This window comes from Balaenoptera physalus (assembly GCF_965194825.1).
Source record: "Balaenoptera physalus genome assembly, chromosome: 11".
Taxonomy (NCBI): Eukaryota; Metazoa; Chordata; class Mammalia; order Artiodactyla; family Balaenopteridae; genus Balaenoptera; species Balaenoptera physalus.
Window position 1 is genome coordinate 64,621,736 of NC_138896.1, and position 17,779 is coordinate 64,639,514.

At 46.6% G+C, this 17,779-nt stretch overlaps 1 protein-coding gene across 2 annotated transcripts in view; it reads right to left on the reverse strand.

Moving 5' to 3' along the window:
- Window positions 1–6,019: 6,019 nt before the first annotated feature.
- POMGNT2 (protein O-linked mannose N-acetylglucosaminyltransferase 2 (beta 1,4-)) overlaps window positions 6,020–17,779 on the reverse strand; it is an 82,126-nt gene continuing 70,366 nt past the window's right edge. Inside the window, exons 4-6 of one of the 2 annotated variants that reach the window (XR_014250782.1) lie at window positions 15,233–15,826; window positions 6,806–14,456; window positions 6,020–6,151 (exon numbers count right to left, since the gene is read on the reverse strand). The gene's annotated coding sequence lies outside the window, so the exon portion shown is untranslated. Of the gene's footprint in view, window positions 6,205–6,805; window positions 14,457–15,232; window positions 15,827–17,779 lie in introns of both variants that reach the window. The other variant, XR_014250783.1, reaches the window with a different exon arrangement.

The following is a 17,779-nucleotide window of genomic DNA, read 5'->3' on the forward strand; positions in this document are numbered from 1 at the left end:
ACTTCTCTATGGCTTTAAAATCTGCCTGTGAGATTCCTGTGCCCGCCTGCCTGCACCTGTCCCTTGCTGAACTGCTGCAACTGAACAAAGAAGGGGAATTTACACAATCAACACCAACTTGAAAGTAAATAAATGCGGTTTGCACATAAAACGTAATGTCGAAAAAGTATGCAGTTCTCCCCAAGGAATGGCCTAATAGGAGGTGGTGACAGTAGATGATGGTTGATGGAAAATGGGCAGAAAAGAGCCATTTTTTTTAGGAAGTTCTTCTTCTGAACCAGTTTCTTTACCAAGTTTTCAGTCATCTTGGGACTCATGATTACCTTTCACTCAAATTGCAATTCAAATAAAGATACAACACACGAAAAATTCCTTAGGGGCAAAATAAAGACAAAATATGACAGTACTTTGAAATAGATAAAAATGATACGGTTGCACTGAGGAGTTATAGGAGATGCTCCCTCCCCATCCCTCTTGAGTGGCTTGGTGGCCTGCGATTCAAATTTGTTTTGTTTGATATTCTCTAGCTAGAAATTTGTGTGGAGAAAATTGTCTTTGCTTAAAATGGTAATGTCAAAATGTCACTTTTTGTATCAATTGTACTTAGTGCATTTTTGGTTGAAAAAGTATTATACTAATAAATACATGGAGTCATCAAAAAAATAAAGAACAAAACAAATAACATCTGCAGGTGGCATTTGACTTTAGATGAGCTTTTCATTCTTGTAGTTAAGAAAACTTAAAGCATTATTTAATTACTTCATAAGCTTAAGGCAAGCCCATCGCAGATTAAAAATCTAAGGAATTACATGTGAATAAGAAGTTCTGGAATCGGAGGCCCTGCTAAGGGATCCTCGCCTTGGTCATTTCTCTGCCTCCGTTTTCCTGCCCGCGAACACCTCTCCAGGTGGGCCTTTCTGCTGGGCATTAGGGAATTGAAGTGCGAGTTAAACATCAGTTTGGGGTCCACGTTTCCAGCCCAGGGAACAGTTGAGGGAGGATCTTAGAAAGCGATTTTAAGTTGACTTCAGATAAATGGCTCAGCTGGAGAGATCTGAACCTCCCAAAGGCCTGAAATGGAGGCCTCCAGTCATATCTGGCTTTCCATTTCCCACCTGGATAAGGAATTAAAGGAGTAAGTTCCTTCTGGTGAAGCCCTTGCAGGTAGGGTTGCCAGGTAACACTGGAGAAGAAAAATACAGGATGCCCAGTTTCATCTGAATTTCACATAAGTAACAAGGAATGTTTTAATATAAGTGTATAAGTGTATCCCAGGAGATATTTGGGACATACTTACACTTTACAAAGTATTCATCATTTATTTACGTGCCCTATATTTTACCTGGCAGGGTCTGTTTTGATCATCGAGTCTTTGGTCCTAGGAATGGAGAGACAGGATTGCTTTACACTTTTCCTAACCTGTTTTACCCTACAAACGAGAAAAGTTTTGCTATTAGTCTCCAGTCACTCCCATGCCTTGTCCCTCCCTCCTGGTCCTGGCCGGTAGGTCATGGGCAATAGATGGACATGACCTTAAGTAACCCTGCCTGAGCTGCAGCTGAAATGCCGCCCACGCAGCCACACTGCTTGGAAGCAGCAGGGCACTTAGCAAAGCAAGGATGCCAGAAAAATGCTCAAGTCCTAAAACAAACCAGGGCAGGAATATTTTATGGCTGTTGGAAGCATTTGATTCTAAGACATAGGGCCTCGGAGACCCAGAACATTTCCCTAAACGCAGAGCAAAAGTCCTGTGTCAGCTTATTTATTTCAGTATTGCTAAATGCCACTTTTATTTTATTTTATTGTTATTATTTTATTTATTTATTTTCGGCTGCATTGGGTCTTTGCTGCTGCGCGCAGGCCCTCTCCAGCTGTGGCGAGCGGGGGCCACTCTTCGTTGCTGTGCGAGGGCCTCTCATCGCAGCGGCTTCTCTTGTTGCGGAGCACGGGCTCTAGGCACGCGGGCTTCAGTAATTGTGACACATGGGCTCAGTAGTTGTGGCGCGCAGGCTCTAGAGTGCAGGCTCAGTAGTTGTGGCGCACGGGCTTAGTTGCTCCGTGGCATGTGGGATCTTCCCGGACCAGGGCCCGAACCCGTGTCCCCTGCATTGGCAGGCAGATTCCTATCCACTGCACCACCAGGGAAGCCCACTAAATGCCACTTTTATTACTAATAATACGTCACACTCATGTTGTGCTTTTCATCCAGGTATCGCCGGGTGCTATAGTCACATGAAGCAGCGTAGCCCTGTAGCCCCTGGATTATGCCATTACACAGAGAGCTTCTTTGAGGTGGGACAGACCCAGACAGAAGTTAGGACTAGTTGGGTCCAAACCTGAGCGGGTGATGGACATTAGGTTCATATTCCCCCACCCCACCCTATTACACTCTTAGCCTCTCAGGTACGAGATCAGTGCTACCTCCTCCTCCTTTTTTTTTTTTTAAAGCTCCAGCATTTAGCACAATGACGAATATAGCAGGTGCTCAATGATGTTTGTTGAATGACTGAATGAGTGACAAACAAGTCAATGAACCTGGAAGTAAACCTTGAGTTCCTTTCCTTGTTTTATTTTCCTGTACGTGGGGTGTGTGGCAGTGACTGTCGGTCCTATGTCAACATCTCAGATTGTTCAGCATTTCTGAGCATGAGGTCTCTCCTGAGGCTTCCACTCCCAGCAGCACCTGTGTCAGAGGATGGACCACGGGCACCTGGAACTGCCTTGGCTGCATTCCCTGTATGTCCTGCCCCTGCAGCCCTTAACCGACGAGAGGGCTATAAACTCTCCAACTCCCTCATCCCCGATGGGGACGCTTAGGTGTCACCTACACCGTGCCCCTGAGGGACTGTGCCAGCATTACCCTCCCAGGGATGTGGCTTGACATCACGTCGTCCTTCCCTTCCCAGTCCTGTTTCCCCACCCTATGGAACACTTCCTAATGAGTCACTCTCACTAGAATCTTCCCTCAGGGTCTGCTTCTGGGGAACCCAGCTTGACACTGGAGCATTTTGACTCATCTTCTCAGTGATGCTGACTCTTTTTCTTAAACCAGGAAGGACCTCCTAGGAGAAAACAACAATAGCAACAACCACCAATCTTACTATTGGCTGAGGAGCAGGAGAAGATGAGGAAGAGTTAGGACTTTATATCCACAGGGGCTGGAATACAGAATTTCAGCTTAGAATTTTCCTGAGCAAAGACAGCACAACTATGGGTCCCTGCGAAGTAAGCTTCAGATTATGCACACAAGCATGCAGTTCTTCTTCCAGGCTCCCCACCTGGGGACTATCTTCAGACAAGCCCCTGCAGGAGCCAGAAGTCAAGACCAGTGCTTGCTAAATGATCAAGGCAGCATCCAGCAATGGGAGATCAGGCAGGACCTAGATCAGAGAGTGTTTCCTCGCTTCCTTCCATTTAAATCAAGGGAGCCCATTAGCAAAATGGTAGGGGCAGGGAGGCTGAGTCAGTGTGATGGGTCAGTGGCCATGTTTCCTCAAAACGACTTTTAAAGAGTCATTTCTGCATTCCCTGGGGCTTTCTGGTCTCAAGATTTCTCATTTGCAGAGATCAAGCTCAGATGTTTGGAGGGACTGTTCCTCTTTCCATCCAAGGGTTTCAGGCAGATGCAGACCAGATGGGATGGCATTTAATAACCTTCCTGACTGTACTATAGGGACGATGGCAGGGTTAGGTGTCCCTCAGCTCCCTGAGATTTTATTGGTTCGTTACATTTTAAAGGGCTCCGGTGATACTGCCGTAACCTACTTCAGAAGAAAACATTTATTATTAACATTGGTTTAACACTTAACTTTCTAGGGTATTTGTGGATGACACAGTCATCCATCTGCCTTTTTATAGTGCTTCGCAGCAGAGCACAAGATCTTCTGGCTGACACCTCATACATCATCAAAATTAAGACCTCCAGGCCAGCAGAAGAAAGTAGGACAGGGGTGCGCAGTGGGGCCGGTGACTCGGCATGACTCTAATGGTTCCCAAGTTAACTTTCCTTTAGAGAGAGACCGTTTCCATTAAGGACCAAATTACTTTTAACATTGAGACATCTTTGTTTCCATGGCAACCCACAACAACTTGAAAGGAATGGTCCGCGGTGGCCATACTGCCAAGTGATGCTTCCAAACTGATGGGTGGCTGGTGGAGATTAACTCAGGGATGGGGGTCAGCCAGCCAGGGGTCAACCTCCAACTGCTGGGCATTCAACACCCCAGCTCTCCTGTGTTAAAGCCAGAAGAAACCTGGAAATCAGCAAGCCAGGACGAGAGCAGTTCCCCCTTTTATAAACATAACTGTATCATCATAGTGTCAGAATCTTTGCTGGAGACTTAAAATAATATTAACAGATAACTATGAAGAAACAGTTAACACAAGATAACAGAAAACAAAAGGAGAAAACAGCTTAAATTTTTTTACTGACCTTCCCTTCAAGGTCCAGCACTGTCTGACATATTGGGGTCTCTTTTGCCTGCCTATAAAAAGAAAAGTGAGAGACCATAATTGTGTGGTTTCATATGCTCTTACACCCACAAGCCCCCTTTTCTCACTCAAATTGGCCAAACGTGACAACCGGGGAGCGAATTATTTTCCTCTGCTCTTTAGCAGAGATCATGTCTGCCCAGCTTTCTCTGGGCCACAAAACCTGCTTTGTAACAAAGGATCCTGACCTTTATGTTGAAAAGGAGCAACAATTATTGTCCCTAAGCCTTGGGACCATCAGTATGTTTGAGGAGAAAAAAAGAGAACCAAGAAAAAGCAAATTTCCTGAGAAGTGAGTAAGGACTGTAAAATAGCCATATGGGGAATTCTCACTTGAGACAAGAGAAAAACTTGCATCTTTTTCACTGACAGAGTGACTGCTGTTTGCTTTGGGCCGTCAGGAATGGACTGTGTGTAGTATGAAATGTAATACCGAACCATCTGCTGGGATCCTTTTCCTCGTCTTCTTTTGTCAACTGTGTGACGTTAACAACACCATATGACATTTGCGTCATGCATCAAACACATGCCTGATGGTCTCCAAACAATATATCCAGAGAGAAATAGAGCATTACAACCCAAAAAAGGAAACAGGAGAGGAAAGAGTGTTCTGCCCACCGTGCCCCCCCCACCCCCCACCCCCCACTGTTGCTGATCAGTGAGATTCCCCTAAAGGCACTGGACAACACAGAGCAAAGATGGAGAAAAGCAGACAAAGCCTTCTGCATTCTGGGAAAAGGAAAAACCAACAGTGGAAAGAAACTGCTATCAGAATTGTGAAAACATCGCTTTAAGCCATAGCTTCCCTTCACTGATGTCCTTTCTCCAGGTCCAGGCATCCAGTCTGTAGGAGTCAATAGCCTGTTACGTTGTACAGTCGGTCCTCTGTACTGCGGGCTCCCGATCCCCAATCCCAGATTCAGGGGATGAGGAACGTGCGGATACGGAGGGCCCCAGTCCTACATCATTTTACAGAAGGGACTTGAGCATCTATAGAGTGTGATGTCCGCAGGGTCCTGGAACCAATCCCCCATGGATACTGAGGGATGATTGTACTTTTTGTTTTTAATTCCTAAATGATGGGACATTTAAGTTCGTGTCTGCAGGAATGTTTAGGGAACAAACCTCCAACTGTGTATCAATGCACCAGATACAGAAGTCTTTATGGCAGGCGGGACTGGGGGTTTCTGCCTCATAAGCTGCGTGCTAAGAGAGGGGAGACATGGCTCCCATCTGACATAAGCCCGTTTGGATGGCTAACCAGAGAGCACACGCTACTTGGGGCAAAGGTAACTAGCTTTGCTATAAAGACGTCATAAACATGACTGAACAGGGCTGGATGGCTGGGTGGTGATGAACCATTTAGGGCCGCTGTAAAACCACTGGGCATCGCAGGGCTCCTGCTCCCAGGGACCTCGGGCCAAGTGCCCATCTGACGCCGCACCTCCCTCCTCTGTGCGCTCCCCGACCCTTCATTCTGCTCCATGACCCCGGCCCTCCCCGCCCTCCCTGCCCTTTCCTACCGACACAAGCCCCAAGCCCGACAGGGAGTTATCACTTCCCTCCTCCTGGCAGTCCTTGCTCCCTGCTGACGTCTGCGGGCCGGTGTTCCGGATGCCAAGGGCTTTTCCTCTGACCCGGTGAACCTGCCGGGCAATGCCTTTCCAGGCAGCGGGTGGGGAACACTTTTGAGTCACTTCGAGAAAGAGGAGACTGGGGGTGAAAAGACACAGTTTCTAAGCATGTGGCCGGAGGCAGAGCTGGGTCGTGTGTGCACACTCGCACCTTTCACTGAGGCATGAGGGAAACCAAGCCAGGGCTTCACTGGCTGGCTCCCGTGCCACCCCCCCCACTCCCAAGTCCAACAACAGCTGGGAGGAAGGGGCTTCCTCAGACCCCCAGCTGCCCTCCCCCAACTTATCTGGACCCAGCAGACTCCAGGGTGTCCCACTGTGAACTTCACCCCCCTCGTCATCTTTAAAATGTCAGTAAGCCCCTTGATCTGGGCTTGAGCAAAGGTAACATCTTAAAGAAGTGAAGTTATGGATTCACACTTGAAGGGAAAGACGCTCCCTGTCCCCCCCCGCCCCAATCCCCAGCCCTGGTACATAGACCTGACAGACGCAGGGGTAAAGAGAAGGGTGCGACTCCCCCCAGATCTTTCCTTGATCTGTCCTGATCAACAGGAGACCCTAGTGGGCGGGGCTCTCGTGCCTGCATCTCGGCTCTGCCAGTGGCATGTTCCGGGACTCTGGGCAAGTCATTTAACCTCCCAGTGCCTCCAATTATTTTCTGAAAAATATAAGTAACTTACCTGCCGTGTGGGGTTGTCAAGAAGATCCAATGAGTTCAAGCATACAGAGCATTTGGACACGCCTGGCCACTGTAGGCACTCCACAACTTGCCTTAAACGCAGAAAGAAGACAATCGTGTTCTAAGAAAGATCAAGGCACTCTACCACATTCTTAACATTACTTCCCTGTATTGACTATTTACACTGAAAATGATGACATAGAAGGAAAGAAAGGGCAACCACGGTTTCTTTTCCCTTCAGTCCTCCCTTACTCGTCAGTAAGATGAAGGAGAATGTTGGTAAATAGTCTGTATATCAAGAAGTGAAATAAGAACAGGTCGATGCAGCATTTCCACTGTTCTGGTAGCGATGAACCAGAGATGAATATACGAGTTAGGAAATACGAATTGTGTCACTTTGGTGATTCCACATCTGAGTTAAAAGCTTTTCTGTGTGCTTTTAAAACTGTCCTTGTATAATCTAGAGATGAAGGGTAAAGATCGTGCTAATAAGTAATATTTATTTATCTACTTATACTTGGAACAGCACTACATAGCAAATAAAAAATACTATGACAAATCAGAGAGAGACCACCAAAGAAAGGGAAAAGGCCTTATATTTGAGTACCTTTAACGACACTTTTCCTGCTTTTTTTGAACAAGGGGCCCCCCATTTTCATTTTGTAAATTATGTAGTGGGCCGTGCCCACAGGCCGACTACTTGGTGCTCTTCTCACGAGCCTCTCATTCAGCCTCATTTCTCTTACAGCCGGGATAGTTTAAAGGCAGGGGCTGGGGAGGCAGAGGAGAGCTGCTGCGGTATTTTCAGCTGGGGCCTGACTTCCCAGGGGCACTTAAATCCCCCGGAGGGCTCCTTTAAGGACCCTTGGCAACCTGTGGTCAGTACTGTCACCAACTGAGAGGATGGCATGGCCTACCCCCTCCCCAACCATCCAGTGTTTGCCCGATGTCAGATCTGAAAGGCAGTTCCAGCCAGAGGAAAGGAAGATGATACCCGCATCACGAAGGTGGGAGTTGCCAGCCAGGACTCGGGCCCGAGGACGACCGGCCTGGTGCTTTGCTTGAAATGGCAGGAGCAGAGCAGGGCTGTTATTTCTCTTCCTGGGATCAAAATCAGACAAATCTCCTATTTGGCTTACCAGGCAATAAGTGGATAACGCCAGTGAATGTCAGTGCAAATTACAGCTCCAGACTCCTGTCGGCAGCTTTGTGCTGCTTCTCGTCACTTTAATGCAAAGAGACGGCATGGAGCTGATAACAAGCCAGAGGGTGGGGGATTGGAGAGGGTGGCTCTCTCAGGGACAGGAAAAACGCATGGTGGAGAGACTCAGTAAAAACCCACAGCAGTGATTTCACCGACTGCCTGCTGGAAAGGGGGCACTGAGGGCGTTAGGTGCCTGGACAACGCCGCCTAGGTTTTTACAAACTGAGGTTTTACAAACCTCATCTATTCATTTACCCACCCAGCAACCCACCCATCCATCCACCCATCCTCATCTGTTCATGAGAGCCCGACTGGGCCTCTTGGCACACTGGGATTCTGAGGGACCCATGGGGCCTCCATCTACTGCTTGCAGCCAGTTTCCGGGGGTTGATTCTAAGAAGAAGTTTGAAGAACTGTTGGGAGGAAACACCTCTCTTTCTAGCAAAAAAATAAAAAAATAAAAAATAAAAAGGGTGCTTCAGGGCCTTTTAATTTGTCTAAAACAGCCCAGGGACTGCTCAAAAACTCCAGTTTTACTCAATTAAATTGCATTTTCTAAGCTGGTGGGTGTTACGGTTTCAGAGACCCCCCTCAGCTGAGAGACAAGATCTTCCTTCCAGCCGGCTGCAGAAAGAAGTCTCGCATTTTAGGGTGCCAGGAATTGAGCATGTCCATCTGTCTTGAAGCCTGCAAGGGTCAGCTCCCATTAATATGCAGCCACACTGTATCTCCGCCCACATCACACATTTGAGGAACTGATGCAGTCAAAACGAGAAGCCAGGCCTTCCTACAGCTGTGCTGGCAAGCTAGTATCTAAGGAATTAGAAAAGGGGCCAAGAAGGTAACTATATGAGATACCCACCTTGTGTATCTTCATAAGTTCCTCCATGACTGTTCTCTCTCTCAGCTGGTGTCCCACCTGCCCCTGGATGCCCTTCATCTTGAACGCAGATGAAATCCCTCACCATAGGGCACGGAATCTGGCTTCATGGGCAGTCATCGGGGCTGGATAATGCAAGGGAGCTCACTCCCCTTGGGGTGAATGTTAACCTAGGAGGTAGAAGGTAGGAGCAGGGCAGATAAATTCCTCCACGTTCCCTTCTCCCGTGAATGACACTGGATCATGATTCCTTCTTGCAGCCTTTCTAGAGAAGCTCCGTACTGAGTAAACCCGGTGCCCCCTCACTGCTCAGGGGAGCTCACGGTGAAACAAGGCCACCACGGTAACATGTTACATGGCATCACGTGACTTCTTGTCTCACTTCCTTGTTTCCATCTCCATCGCCCTGGGTTTGCACCTTCTAACCAAATCATTAGAACCTTAATGCTTGCTCAGGGTCAGCTTTCTGGACCAAGGCAGTAAATAATAATACTTGTTCAACACCTGCTATGTGCCCACAGGTACCGTGAGGACATTCAAAACTGATTATGGAACTTGGCAAAGTCATTCAGGATAGCAGGACCTGTATCCCACGGTCACCTAGAAAATCATATGCAGAGTGGGAGTGAAATTGTTGAAACTGAGTAAAAACTGGGTGGTGAAAAAAAGAAGGAAAAGAGTGGGGCAGGGGGGGCAGTTTAGTGAAGACAGGGTGGCATCAGATCTGTGGGGGACAAATGAAGAAAAGGGGGCTTCTGTATTCCTTGAGACTTTTGATCAAGATTCCAGGCCCCCAACTTGCTCTCCAAACTGGGAAAGATGTCTGTTTTGGAGATTTCACTTATGCAATGAGTTAGTGTTTTCTTCACAGCAGAAGTAATGAAAGAGTGAAGGAGGGACAGCTTTCAGAACCAGTGTACTAGTTATCTATTGCTGCATAACAAATTACCACGAAACTTAGTGGTCTGAAACAACAGTACGCATTGTCAGGGTTTTGATTTTAGCCACTGTTGTGTATGTGTGGTGGCATCTCATTGCGGTTTTGCCTTGCCTTTTCCTCATGGGTGGTGATGTGGAGCACCTTTTCAGATACTTATTCCCATTTGGTTATCTTTTTTGTGAAGTGGTCAAATCTTCTGCCGATTTTTTCCTGGTGGATGGCTGGTATTTTTATCAATTTATGGCCGTGAGTTACATATCCTAGATAAGAGTCTTTTGTCAGATAAATAAATGGCAAATGTTTATCCCCTCAAAAACAAAACAAAACAAAACCAAACCCAACAGTGAACAATTAGTATCTCTCACAGCTTCTGTGGGTCAGGAACCCGGGAGCAGCCCGGCTGGGTGCATCGGGCTCCAATCTCTCATGAAGTTAAGGTCAGATGTTGGCTGGGCTGCAGTCAGCTGAAGGTCCGACTGGGGCTGGAGGATCTGTCTCCAAGATGGTTTGTTCGCACGGCTGTTGGCAGGAGGCCTTAGTTCCTCTCCATGAGGACCTCTCCCCAGGGGCTACTTGAGTGTTCTCATGACACGGTGGCTGGCTAGCCAAGAGATCAAAGCAGAAGCCACCATGCCCTTTATGACTTTGCTTCAGAAGTCACACACTGTTCTCTGCATCCTACGCTGTTGGTCACACAGGAAGTCCCGACTCAAGGCAGGGAGAGCATATCCAAGGGCATGGGGACTAGGAGGTGAGGACCTTGTAGGGAGGAAGAACGTCTTTGGAGACTGGACCATAACAGCATCCTGGGACATCAGAGCTGAGAGAGTTCTTAGAGATCATCTGTTTCAACATCCTCATTCAATAGCTGAGGAAACCAAAGGTCGGCAACATTAAGTAGCTCACTCCAGGTCACTCAGCGAATCATCTGTTCACACTAAACAGTGCCTGCAGGAAGCACATTTTACGAAGCCATGTGAGAATCACAGCCCGTGGTCAACCTGGGTCACTACACTGATCAAGGCAGTCAGAGGTGATGCTTTAAATAAGAGCTGCTGAATGAATCCAGTGCAAAGCTGATGAGAGCAGTTCATTCATTCATTCATTCATAATATATTTATTGAGTGCTCTCCTGAAGCCTGGCACTGTTCCGGGCACTGGTGAACAGGTAAGCAAAAACATGCTTCTGTTCTCATGGACCTTACAGTGTAGGGACGACAGACATTGGGTGGTCTCACAAATAATGGAAATATTACAACCATGGCAAGTACTTTGAAGAGGAGGTTGACGCACTGTGCGAACACAGAATACTGAGTTTGTTTCAGCCAGGGAGGCATCTCCAAGGAAGTGATGATTCAGTTATCACTTGACAGCCTGAAAGCGAGTTCCACTAACAATGAGATGATGATTTTTGTTCACAATTTATTTGTTTTTCAGCTATTGTATTTTCCACCTCCAGATGTTCCACTTGGGTTTTCTTTTATGTCTTCTATTTCTCTCATAATTGAGTTTGTGTTTTCCTTTAACATCCTTGAATATATTTATAAGATTTATCACAGCAATTTTAATATCCTTGCCTACTAGTTCCATCATCTCTGCCATTTCTGGGCATATTCCTGTTTTATTTTACTCCCAGTTATAAGTCATATTTTCCTGATGTTTTGCACGCCTGGTAATTTTCTATTCGATGCTAGGTAATGGACATTTTACAGTATTAGGTATCAGATTTTGTTTTATTCCTTGAGAGAGTGTTGGACTTTGCTCTGGCACACGGTTACTTGGAAACAGTTTAATCTTTTCAGGGCTTGCTTTTAAACTTTGTTATGCTATGTCCAGAACAACCTTTAGTCTAGGACTGATTTAGCCCTGTGATTAAGGCAATACCCTTCTGGGACACAACCCATGTGTTACAGGGTCTGCACTTCAGCTGATGAAAATACCAACGTTTTCTAGCCCTGTAAGAACTCTAGGAATTGTTCCAGCTGCTCCTTTTATGGGGTTCCTTTTTCTGCCTCAAGGAATTTTTTCACATGCAGGTGATGATCAGATATCAAAGACAAGGTTTCTAACCTGACAGTGTCTGGAGTTTTTCTCTGTGTGTAGAACTCCCTTCACTCTGGCATTCTGCCCTGAAAACGTGAACTTCCTTGGTCTCCCACAACTCTGAACTCTGTCTCCTCAAGTCCGCAAGCCCACCATCTGGGTTCTCTCTAGACAGTGAGCTGGTGCCACTGCAAGACCCATCTTGCTTATTTTCCTTCACAATGCTACCTTGACTGTTGTCCAATGTTGAAATTGTTGTCTCATATACTTTTTCTGGTTTTCTAGTTGTTTAAGGAGGGATATATATATACTCCCTGTTACTGCATCATGGCATATGTTTTCTTTGACTTTTTAAACAGCTTTATTGAAGCTTTATATATATATATATATGTATGTATATATACATTTAAATTATAAAACGGACAACTCTTGACATATGTATTGATGTATACACATGAAACTATCACCACATTCAAGACAATGGACATATCCATCACTCCAAAAGTTTCTTCATGCCCCTTTTGCAATCTGTCCTTCTGGTTCCCTGGACCCTTCCTCCCAGACAACCACTGATCTGCTTTTAGTCATGACAGATTAGTTTGCATGTTCTAAAGTTTTATATAAATTCCTTTTTGTCTGGCTCCTTTCAGTCAGCATAATTATTTTGATTCATGCACCTTGTTGTTTGTATCACCACTTTCTCCCTTTTTCATTGCTGAGTAGTATTCCATTGTATGGATATACCACAATCTGTTTGGTTATTTTGTTTATACCATATTTACTTATTCATTATTGATGGACATTTTGATTATTTCAATTTTAGCTATTACAAATAAAGCTCTTATGAACATTTATGTAAAAGTCTTTATATAGACATGTGCCTTCTTTTTTCTTGGATAAGTAATTAGGGATAGAACATATGATAGGTGTATGTATAACTCTTAAAGAAACTGTTTTCTAATGGCATTTGTTTTAAAGCCAGTTTTTGTTTTGTTTTGTTTGTTTTTGGATCCATGTGGTGGTGTGGTAAATCTGAGGTGTTTGGATGTAAATGTTCAACTTCTCTTACGCTGAAGCGTTGAGCAACTTTCGTATTGATTAACCTCAGCCCTCACCAGTTTCGAAGGTAGACCTTCACCACAAGGTGGAAAAATAAGAGAAGAGAATATGAGGGGCTCCCAGCCTGGCTGACAGCAGTGCAAAAAGAGACAGAACTCTTGGATTTTTTTGCTTTGAGGCATTTAAATGGAAATTGAAGTGAAATTTGCTCTTTTTGCATAGTTCATCTGTTGCTTGTGATTTTTGAAAATATAAAATGTTGGAGAACTTAGGTCAGAGCTGTTTTTTGAAGTTTTGAGCTATTTCCTTGATGTTTGGGCTTTGAAGCTCCTGTCTGTGAATAAATTCAGCCTTTGTTTCACCTTTCCCTGCTGAACAATGCCAGTGAGTTAGAAGGAGATATCCAGTAGGGATAAGTAGCTTTTCTTTGATCCACATACAAATCGAGCTCCATTTAGCCAACAGAGGAATGAGATTCACAAATGCCCGTGTGGCTCTGAACCACGCATCATATTTAATAGAATAGGCAGCGGCAGTGCGATCTATCTCCACTGCCTCCTTCCCCCTTCCCCAATGCCCAGCACAGACGGATTCTCTTAAAGGAGCTTCCTTATGGCAGGCAATATTTTTTATACTTCTGCTAATATCTCACACAATTTGAGATGCCTGGCACTTGGCAATATTATGTTAGCGCAGAGACCCTTGAAAGCCGCATGATGCCTGGGGAGGTGGGGAGGAATATGGTGGGGAGAGAATGTCCAGTCGCCCTTCAGCCTCCTCTGTCATCCTAACAGTGCAGAAGCAATCAGAGATCAGATATCCAGGGCCCTCATGTGCTGCTGGACCTGCTGACAGCCTCAGAGCAGGTGACAGCTTCTCTGGAGAGGGCGTCACCACTCCCTCAGAAACAGCCTGCCTCTGACTCTGTGGTCGGCTTGGCTCACAATGCAGCTTGAGGACATTCGTGTCCATATTCATAAACGACCTGGGACAGAAATGCTAAATGATCCCCTCATGGTCTTTTCTTAACTGGCCCTTTAAATCTTCAGCTGTGTGATGTGGGCTGCAGCCGGGAAAGGGGCTCTATTGATTATTCTGCTTCCCATTGTTGAGTTTAGGTTTTATTCTTAATAATGATGCTGCTTCCTGTTTTGTTATGTGGGGCTCCACCTCCCACCTTCCCGTCCACAAACATAATCTGGGTAACTTTTTGGCACTGAGCCTTCTGGGCCCTGTGGCCACCCCACCGATGCTGGCTGTGGCTCTTCCTGTGCCTCGAGACAGGGGCTACTCACATCAGCCTGGGGCCGAGCCTCCCGACCTGGGCACCCAGTGGACTCTCAATGCTGATTGATACAGATGAAAAGTTAGACACCAGGCACAGCTGACAGTGACGTCACAACTGATGGCAGTTTGGAGAAAGGAAGGCCAACCCCACCAAGCATCCTGGTTCTCTGGCAGGTGACAGGCAGAGGACTGAAGGCATCTCCTTCTTGGCTTCCCCTTCCTTAGGGATACTGGTCATGCTGGGGAAATAAACATGCAATTGATTCTGTTGCCTCCAAACCCGTGGTACTGTGGCTGACTGGCTGCGGTTGTCATGGCAGCGAGCAACATTTTTGTTATCATCTATGGCCTTTTCCTCTCCCCTGGGAAATGTCTGACATGATTCTGGTTCTCCGCGCTGGTTCTGTTCCTTGCCTTTTTGGGATGGATGCTTCCTCCTTGCCTCTGATTGGGGAGAATTTCTATTGGTTTGGAGGGACTGGCTGATGTGTGGGAAAGATGGGGGCGGGGTGAGAAAAGAGAATCAGAGGAGGGACACCATTTTTTGTGTGAAGTGGGGAGATCGGAGCAAGGGGACAAATGGTCACTGGGTGACAGAGGAGGAAGGGAAAAGGGAACAAGAAGGGAGATGGGCACAGAGAGAAGCAGAGAGGGACAGAGGGAGGAGGGGCACACGGCAGGGAGGACACCCTGCCCTCAGGAAGCCCCGCGCTCACACACGCAGACCCGCTCCTACAGCTGTCAGAGCCCCTCCCGTGTCCCCGCCCCCACGGGCTTGTTCAACGTTCTCCACCCTCTACAAGCCCCTAAGCCTCCGGTGGGCGGCACAGCCTTCTCCTCAGTCCCCAGCCCACCGGCTCCGCCACGTGCCTCATAACATCAGGCAATTCCATGCCGAATGAATTAATGCATGGATGGACATTCAAATGCTTTTTAAGACTGAAATAATTGAATGAGGCTTTGGGGGACTGATGAATGGGAACCAAAATCCCTAGAGACAGAGGGTCAAACTCACCTGCCAGTTCGTGGGTTTGTGCTGAGACATGCAGCTTCGAAGAAGAGCGGACAGAGATAGATATTATATTGGTTGGTCAGAGGGTGATCCTCTCTGAGAGAAATTCCCCCAGTTCTGGGCACCTGCCTGACGCTGCTCTTCTGATGCGCCGATTATGGTGGAAGTAAAGCAGGTGCCATTGGCCAAGGTGGCAGGTCGGCTTCCCCGGTGTCTTCATCTCCAAGCATCCCCACCCTGAGATGCCTCAGGATCCTGCCCTACAGGATGGGGAACGAGACTTGGAGAAAGTGGTTTCTTATCACAGTTGTAGGGTGGCGTCAGATGATGACTGTGACCGCATTTGGAAAGGTGTAAAGCCATGTCCCTACTATGGTCCCAGGGCACGTCTTGAAGTAGAAATCCTGACTGTTCTGGGCACAGGCCCTTCTTGCAGGCTCCTTGGAGAGGAGTGACGACAAGGACGGGTGAAATGAGAGAGGAGAGGGGAGAATGCCTCTGGGTTTGCCTCCTGGGAATGCTCCATATAAAAGGCTGGACCTTGTGTTCCTTCTGATATGGTCAGAGCTATGCGTAGCCTCGTGCCTGAGCCCAATCCTAGGAGGAAGAAAAGGTTTACAGTGGAAAATACCAGCTTATGTCCAGTGCTGGCAGTGGCCAATCTACGGGAACAAACAGGGGCAAACAGGGAGACTGACCCATGTTGACCAAACTCACAGGGGAGTGATGGATAAACCCAAATGCTACTTATTTGTGCAGCATTTTTCAAGTTCTTTGGAATCTGAAAATCTGCCCTGGTAAATAAACCTTCTGTGTGACTAATCACGTGACATTGTCTAGTAAAGAAAAGAAAAATGGTCCATTAAGCCTTGTTCTCAAGAAAGGCAGGAAATGGGGCAGGAACAAGTTTGTTGTCCTTTCCACTTATTTATTCTTGCTTTTTGACTCAAGCAAGGGAACTTGATTAGAGGGAAAAATTAATTTCCGCTAAATGTCAACCCTAATATTTTCCTTTCGAATGTAACCCAGATTATTAGCTACCTCCTCCCACCTGGTGGAGATCCAGGTAAAGCTGGCTTGAGCAATCAGATTCCTGACCTTTAGAAACCTAGAGCCACCCCCCAAGATTTCTGCACATCCTTAGGGGGCTCACGTGCTCATGGCTTCTTCTGTCTTCCCACGCCCTGCCCTGACTTTTGCTTATATGTGTGTGGTCCTTATTCTGTGCTGTTACATGCCACAACTCTTGTCAAGTATATCAAGAGTCTCTCTCACACAAAGTATCTGTGAGCTGAGCAGAATTTGCCAACTATTTCAGTAGTGAAAGGGCTAGAAGGGGAGAATGAGAACAGATTTCTGTCACAGCAACACAAGTTCAAACTCCAACAAAATCCAACAAAATCCTCAAGCGGCCTCTGGCCACCGCACACTGACACTTCCCTGCTCTCTCCCGCCTCTCTCCATCTTGCCCTTTCCCCTGCTCCTTCTTCTTTCCTTTATTCTCTCGAAGACTCTCCTAGTGGTTTAAAAAATGCCTCCCACATTTTTTTTTTTGGTACGGCAGAGTGGCTTCAACTTCAAGACCTCACATTCTACCCCAAGTATTTATTAAGGTCTTTTTTCCAAACAAAGGTAGTCCCCCCCCCACAAGAGGCACTCCCATACAGCTAGGATAACAGAGTCGTTGCATCTCCTTTCCTAGACAAATCCTACTGCACTTCTCCATCTCAGTTTCCTCTAAGAAATCCAGGGGTTTAGCTATAATCGGCTCATCCCAAACGCTACTCCTTTTAGGAAAGTCCACAGACCATACTCCTGTTTGTTACTTCCTGGCTGTTTGTGGGAGAAACCAGCTGTGGGATCTTGGACAAAATACTTAAACTCTCTAAGCCTCCTTGGGGAAGGAAATAACAGGTAACATACAAAGCTGTTGGAAAGATCCAAGTAACATGATGTATATGAAAATGCTTTGTCAGCCACAGAACCCAGTGAAATTTATGACTGTTTACTCATGAATGCCAAGCAAGGCATCCACTGGCTGTCCGAGTGTTTATGTATCTTCCTTTCTTGGTGACAGCAGCTTGACTACTGCACTTGTCCAAACACTCTGGGGCCTCTTTCTCATGTACAGCCAGAGGCTATGTAGTTGGTGCACATAAAGAACACCTGATGAGGGACTTCCCTGGTGGTGCAGTGGTTAAGAATCCACCTGCCAATGCAGGGGACACGGGTTCGATCCCTGATCCGGGAAGATCCCACATGCTGGGAGCAACTAAGCCTGTGCACCACAGCTACTGAGCCTGCGCTCTAGAGTCCATGAGCCACAACTACTGAGCTCACAAGCCGCAACTACTGAAGCCCGCATGCCTAGAGCCCGTGCTCCGCAACAAGAGAAGCCACCGTAATGAGAAGACCACACACCGCAACAAAGACTATCCCCCGCTCGCTGCAACTAGAGAGAAAGCCCGTGTGCAGCAACGAAGACCCAATGCAGCCAAAAAATTGCAAAATAAAAAAAAATTAAAATAAAAAAATTAAAATAAATAAATA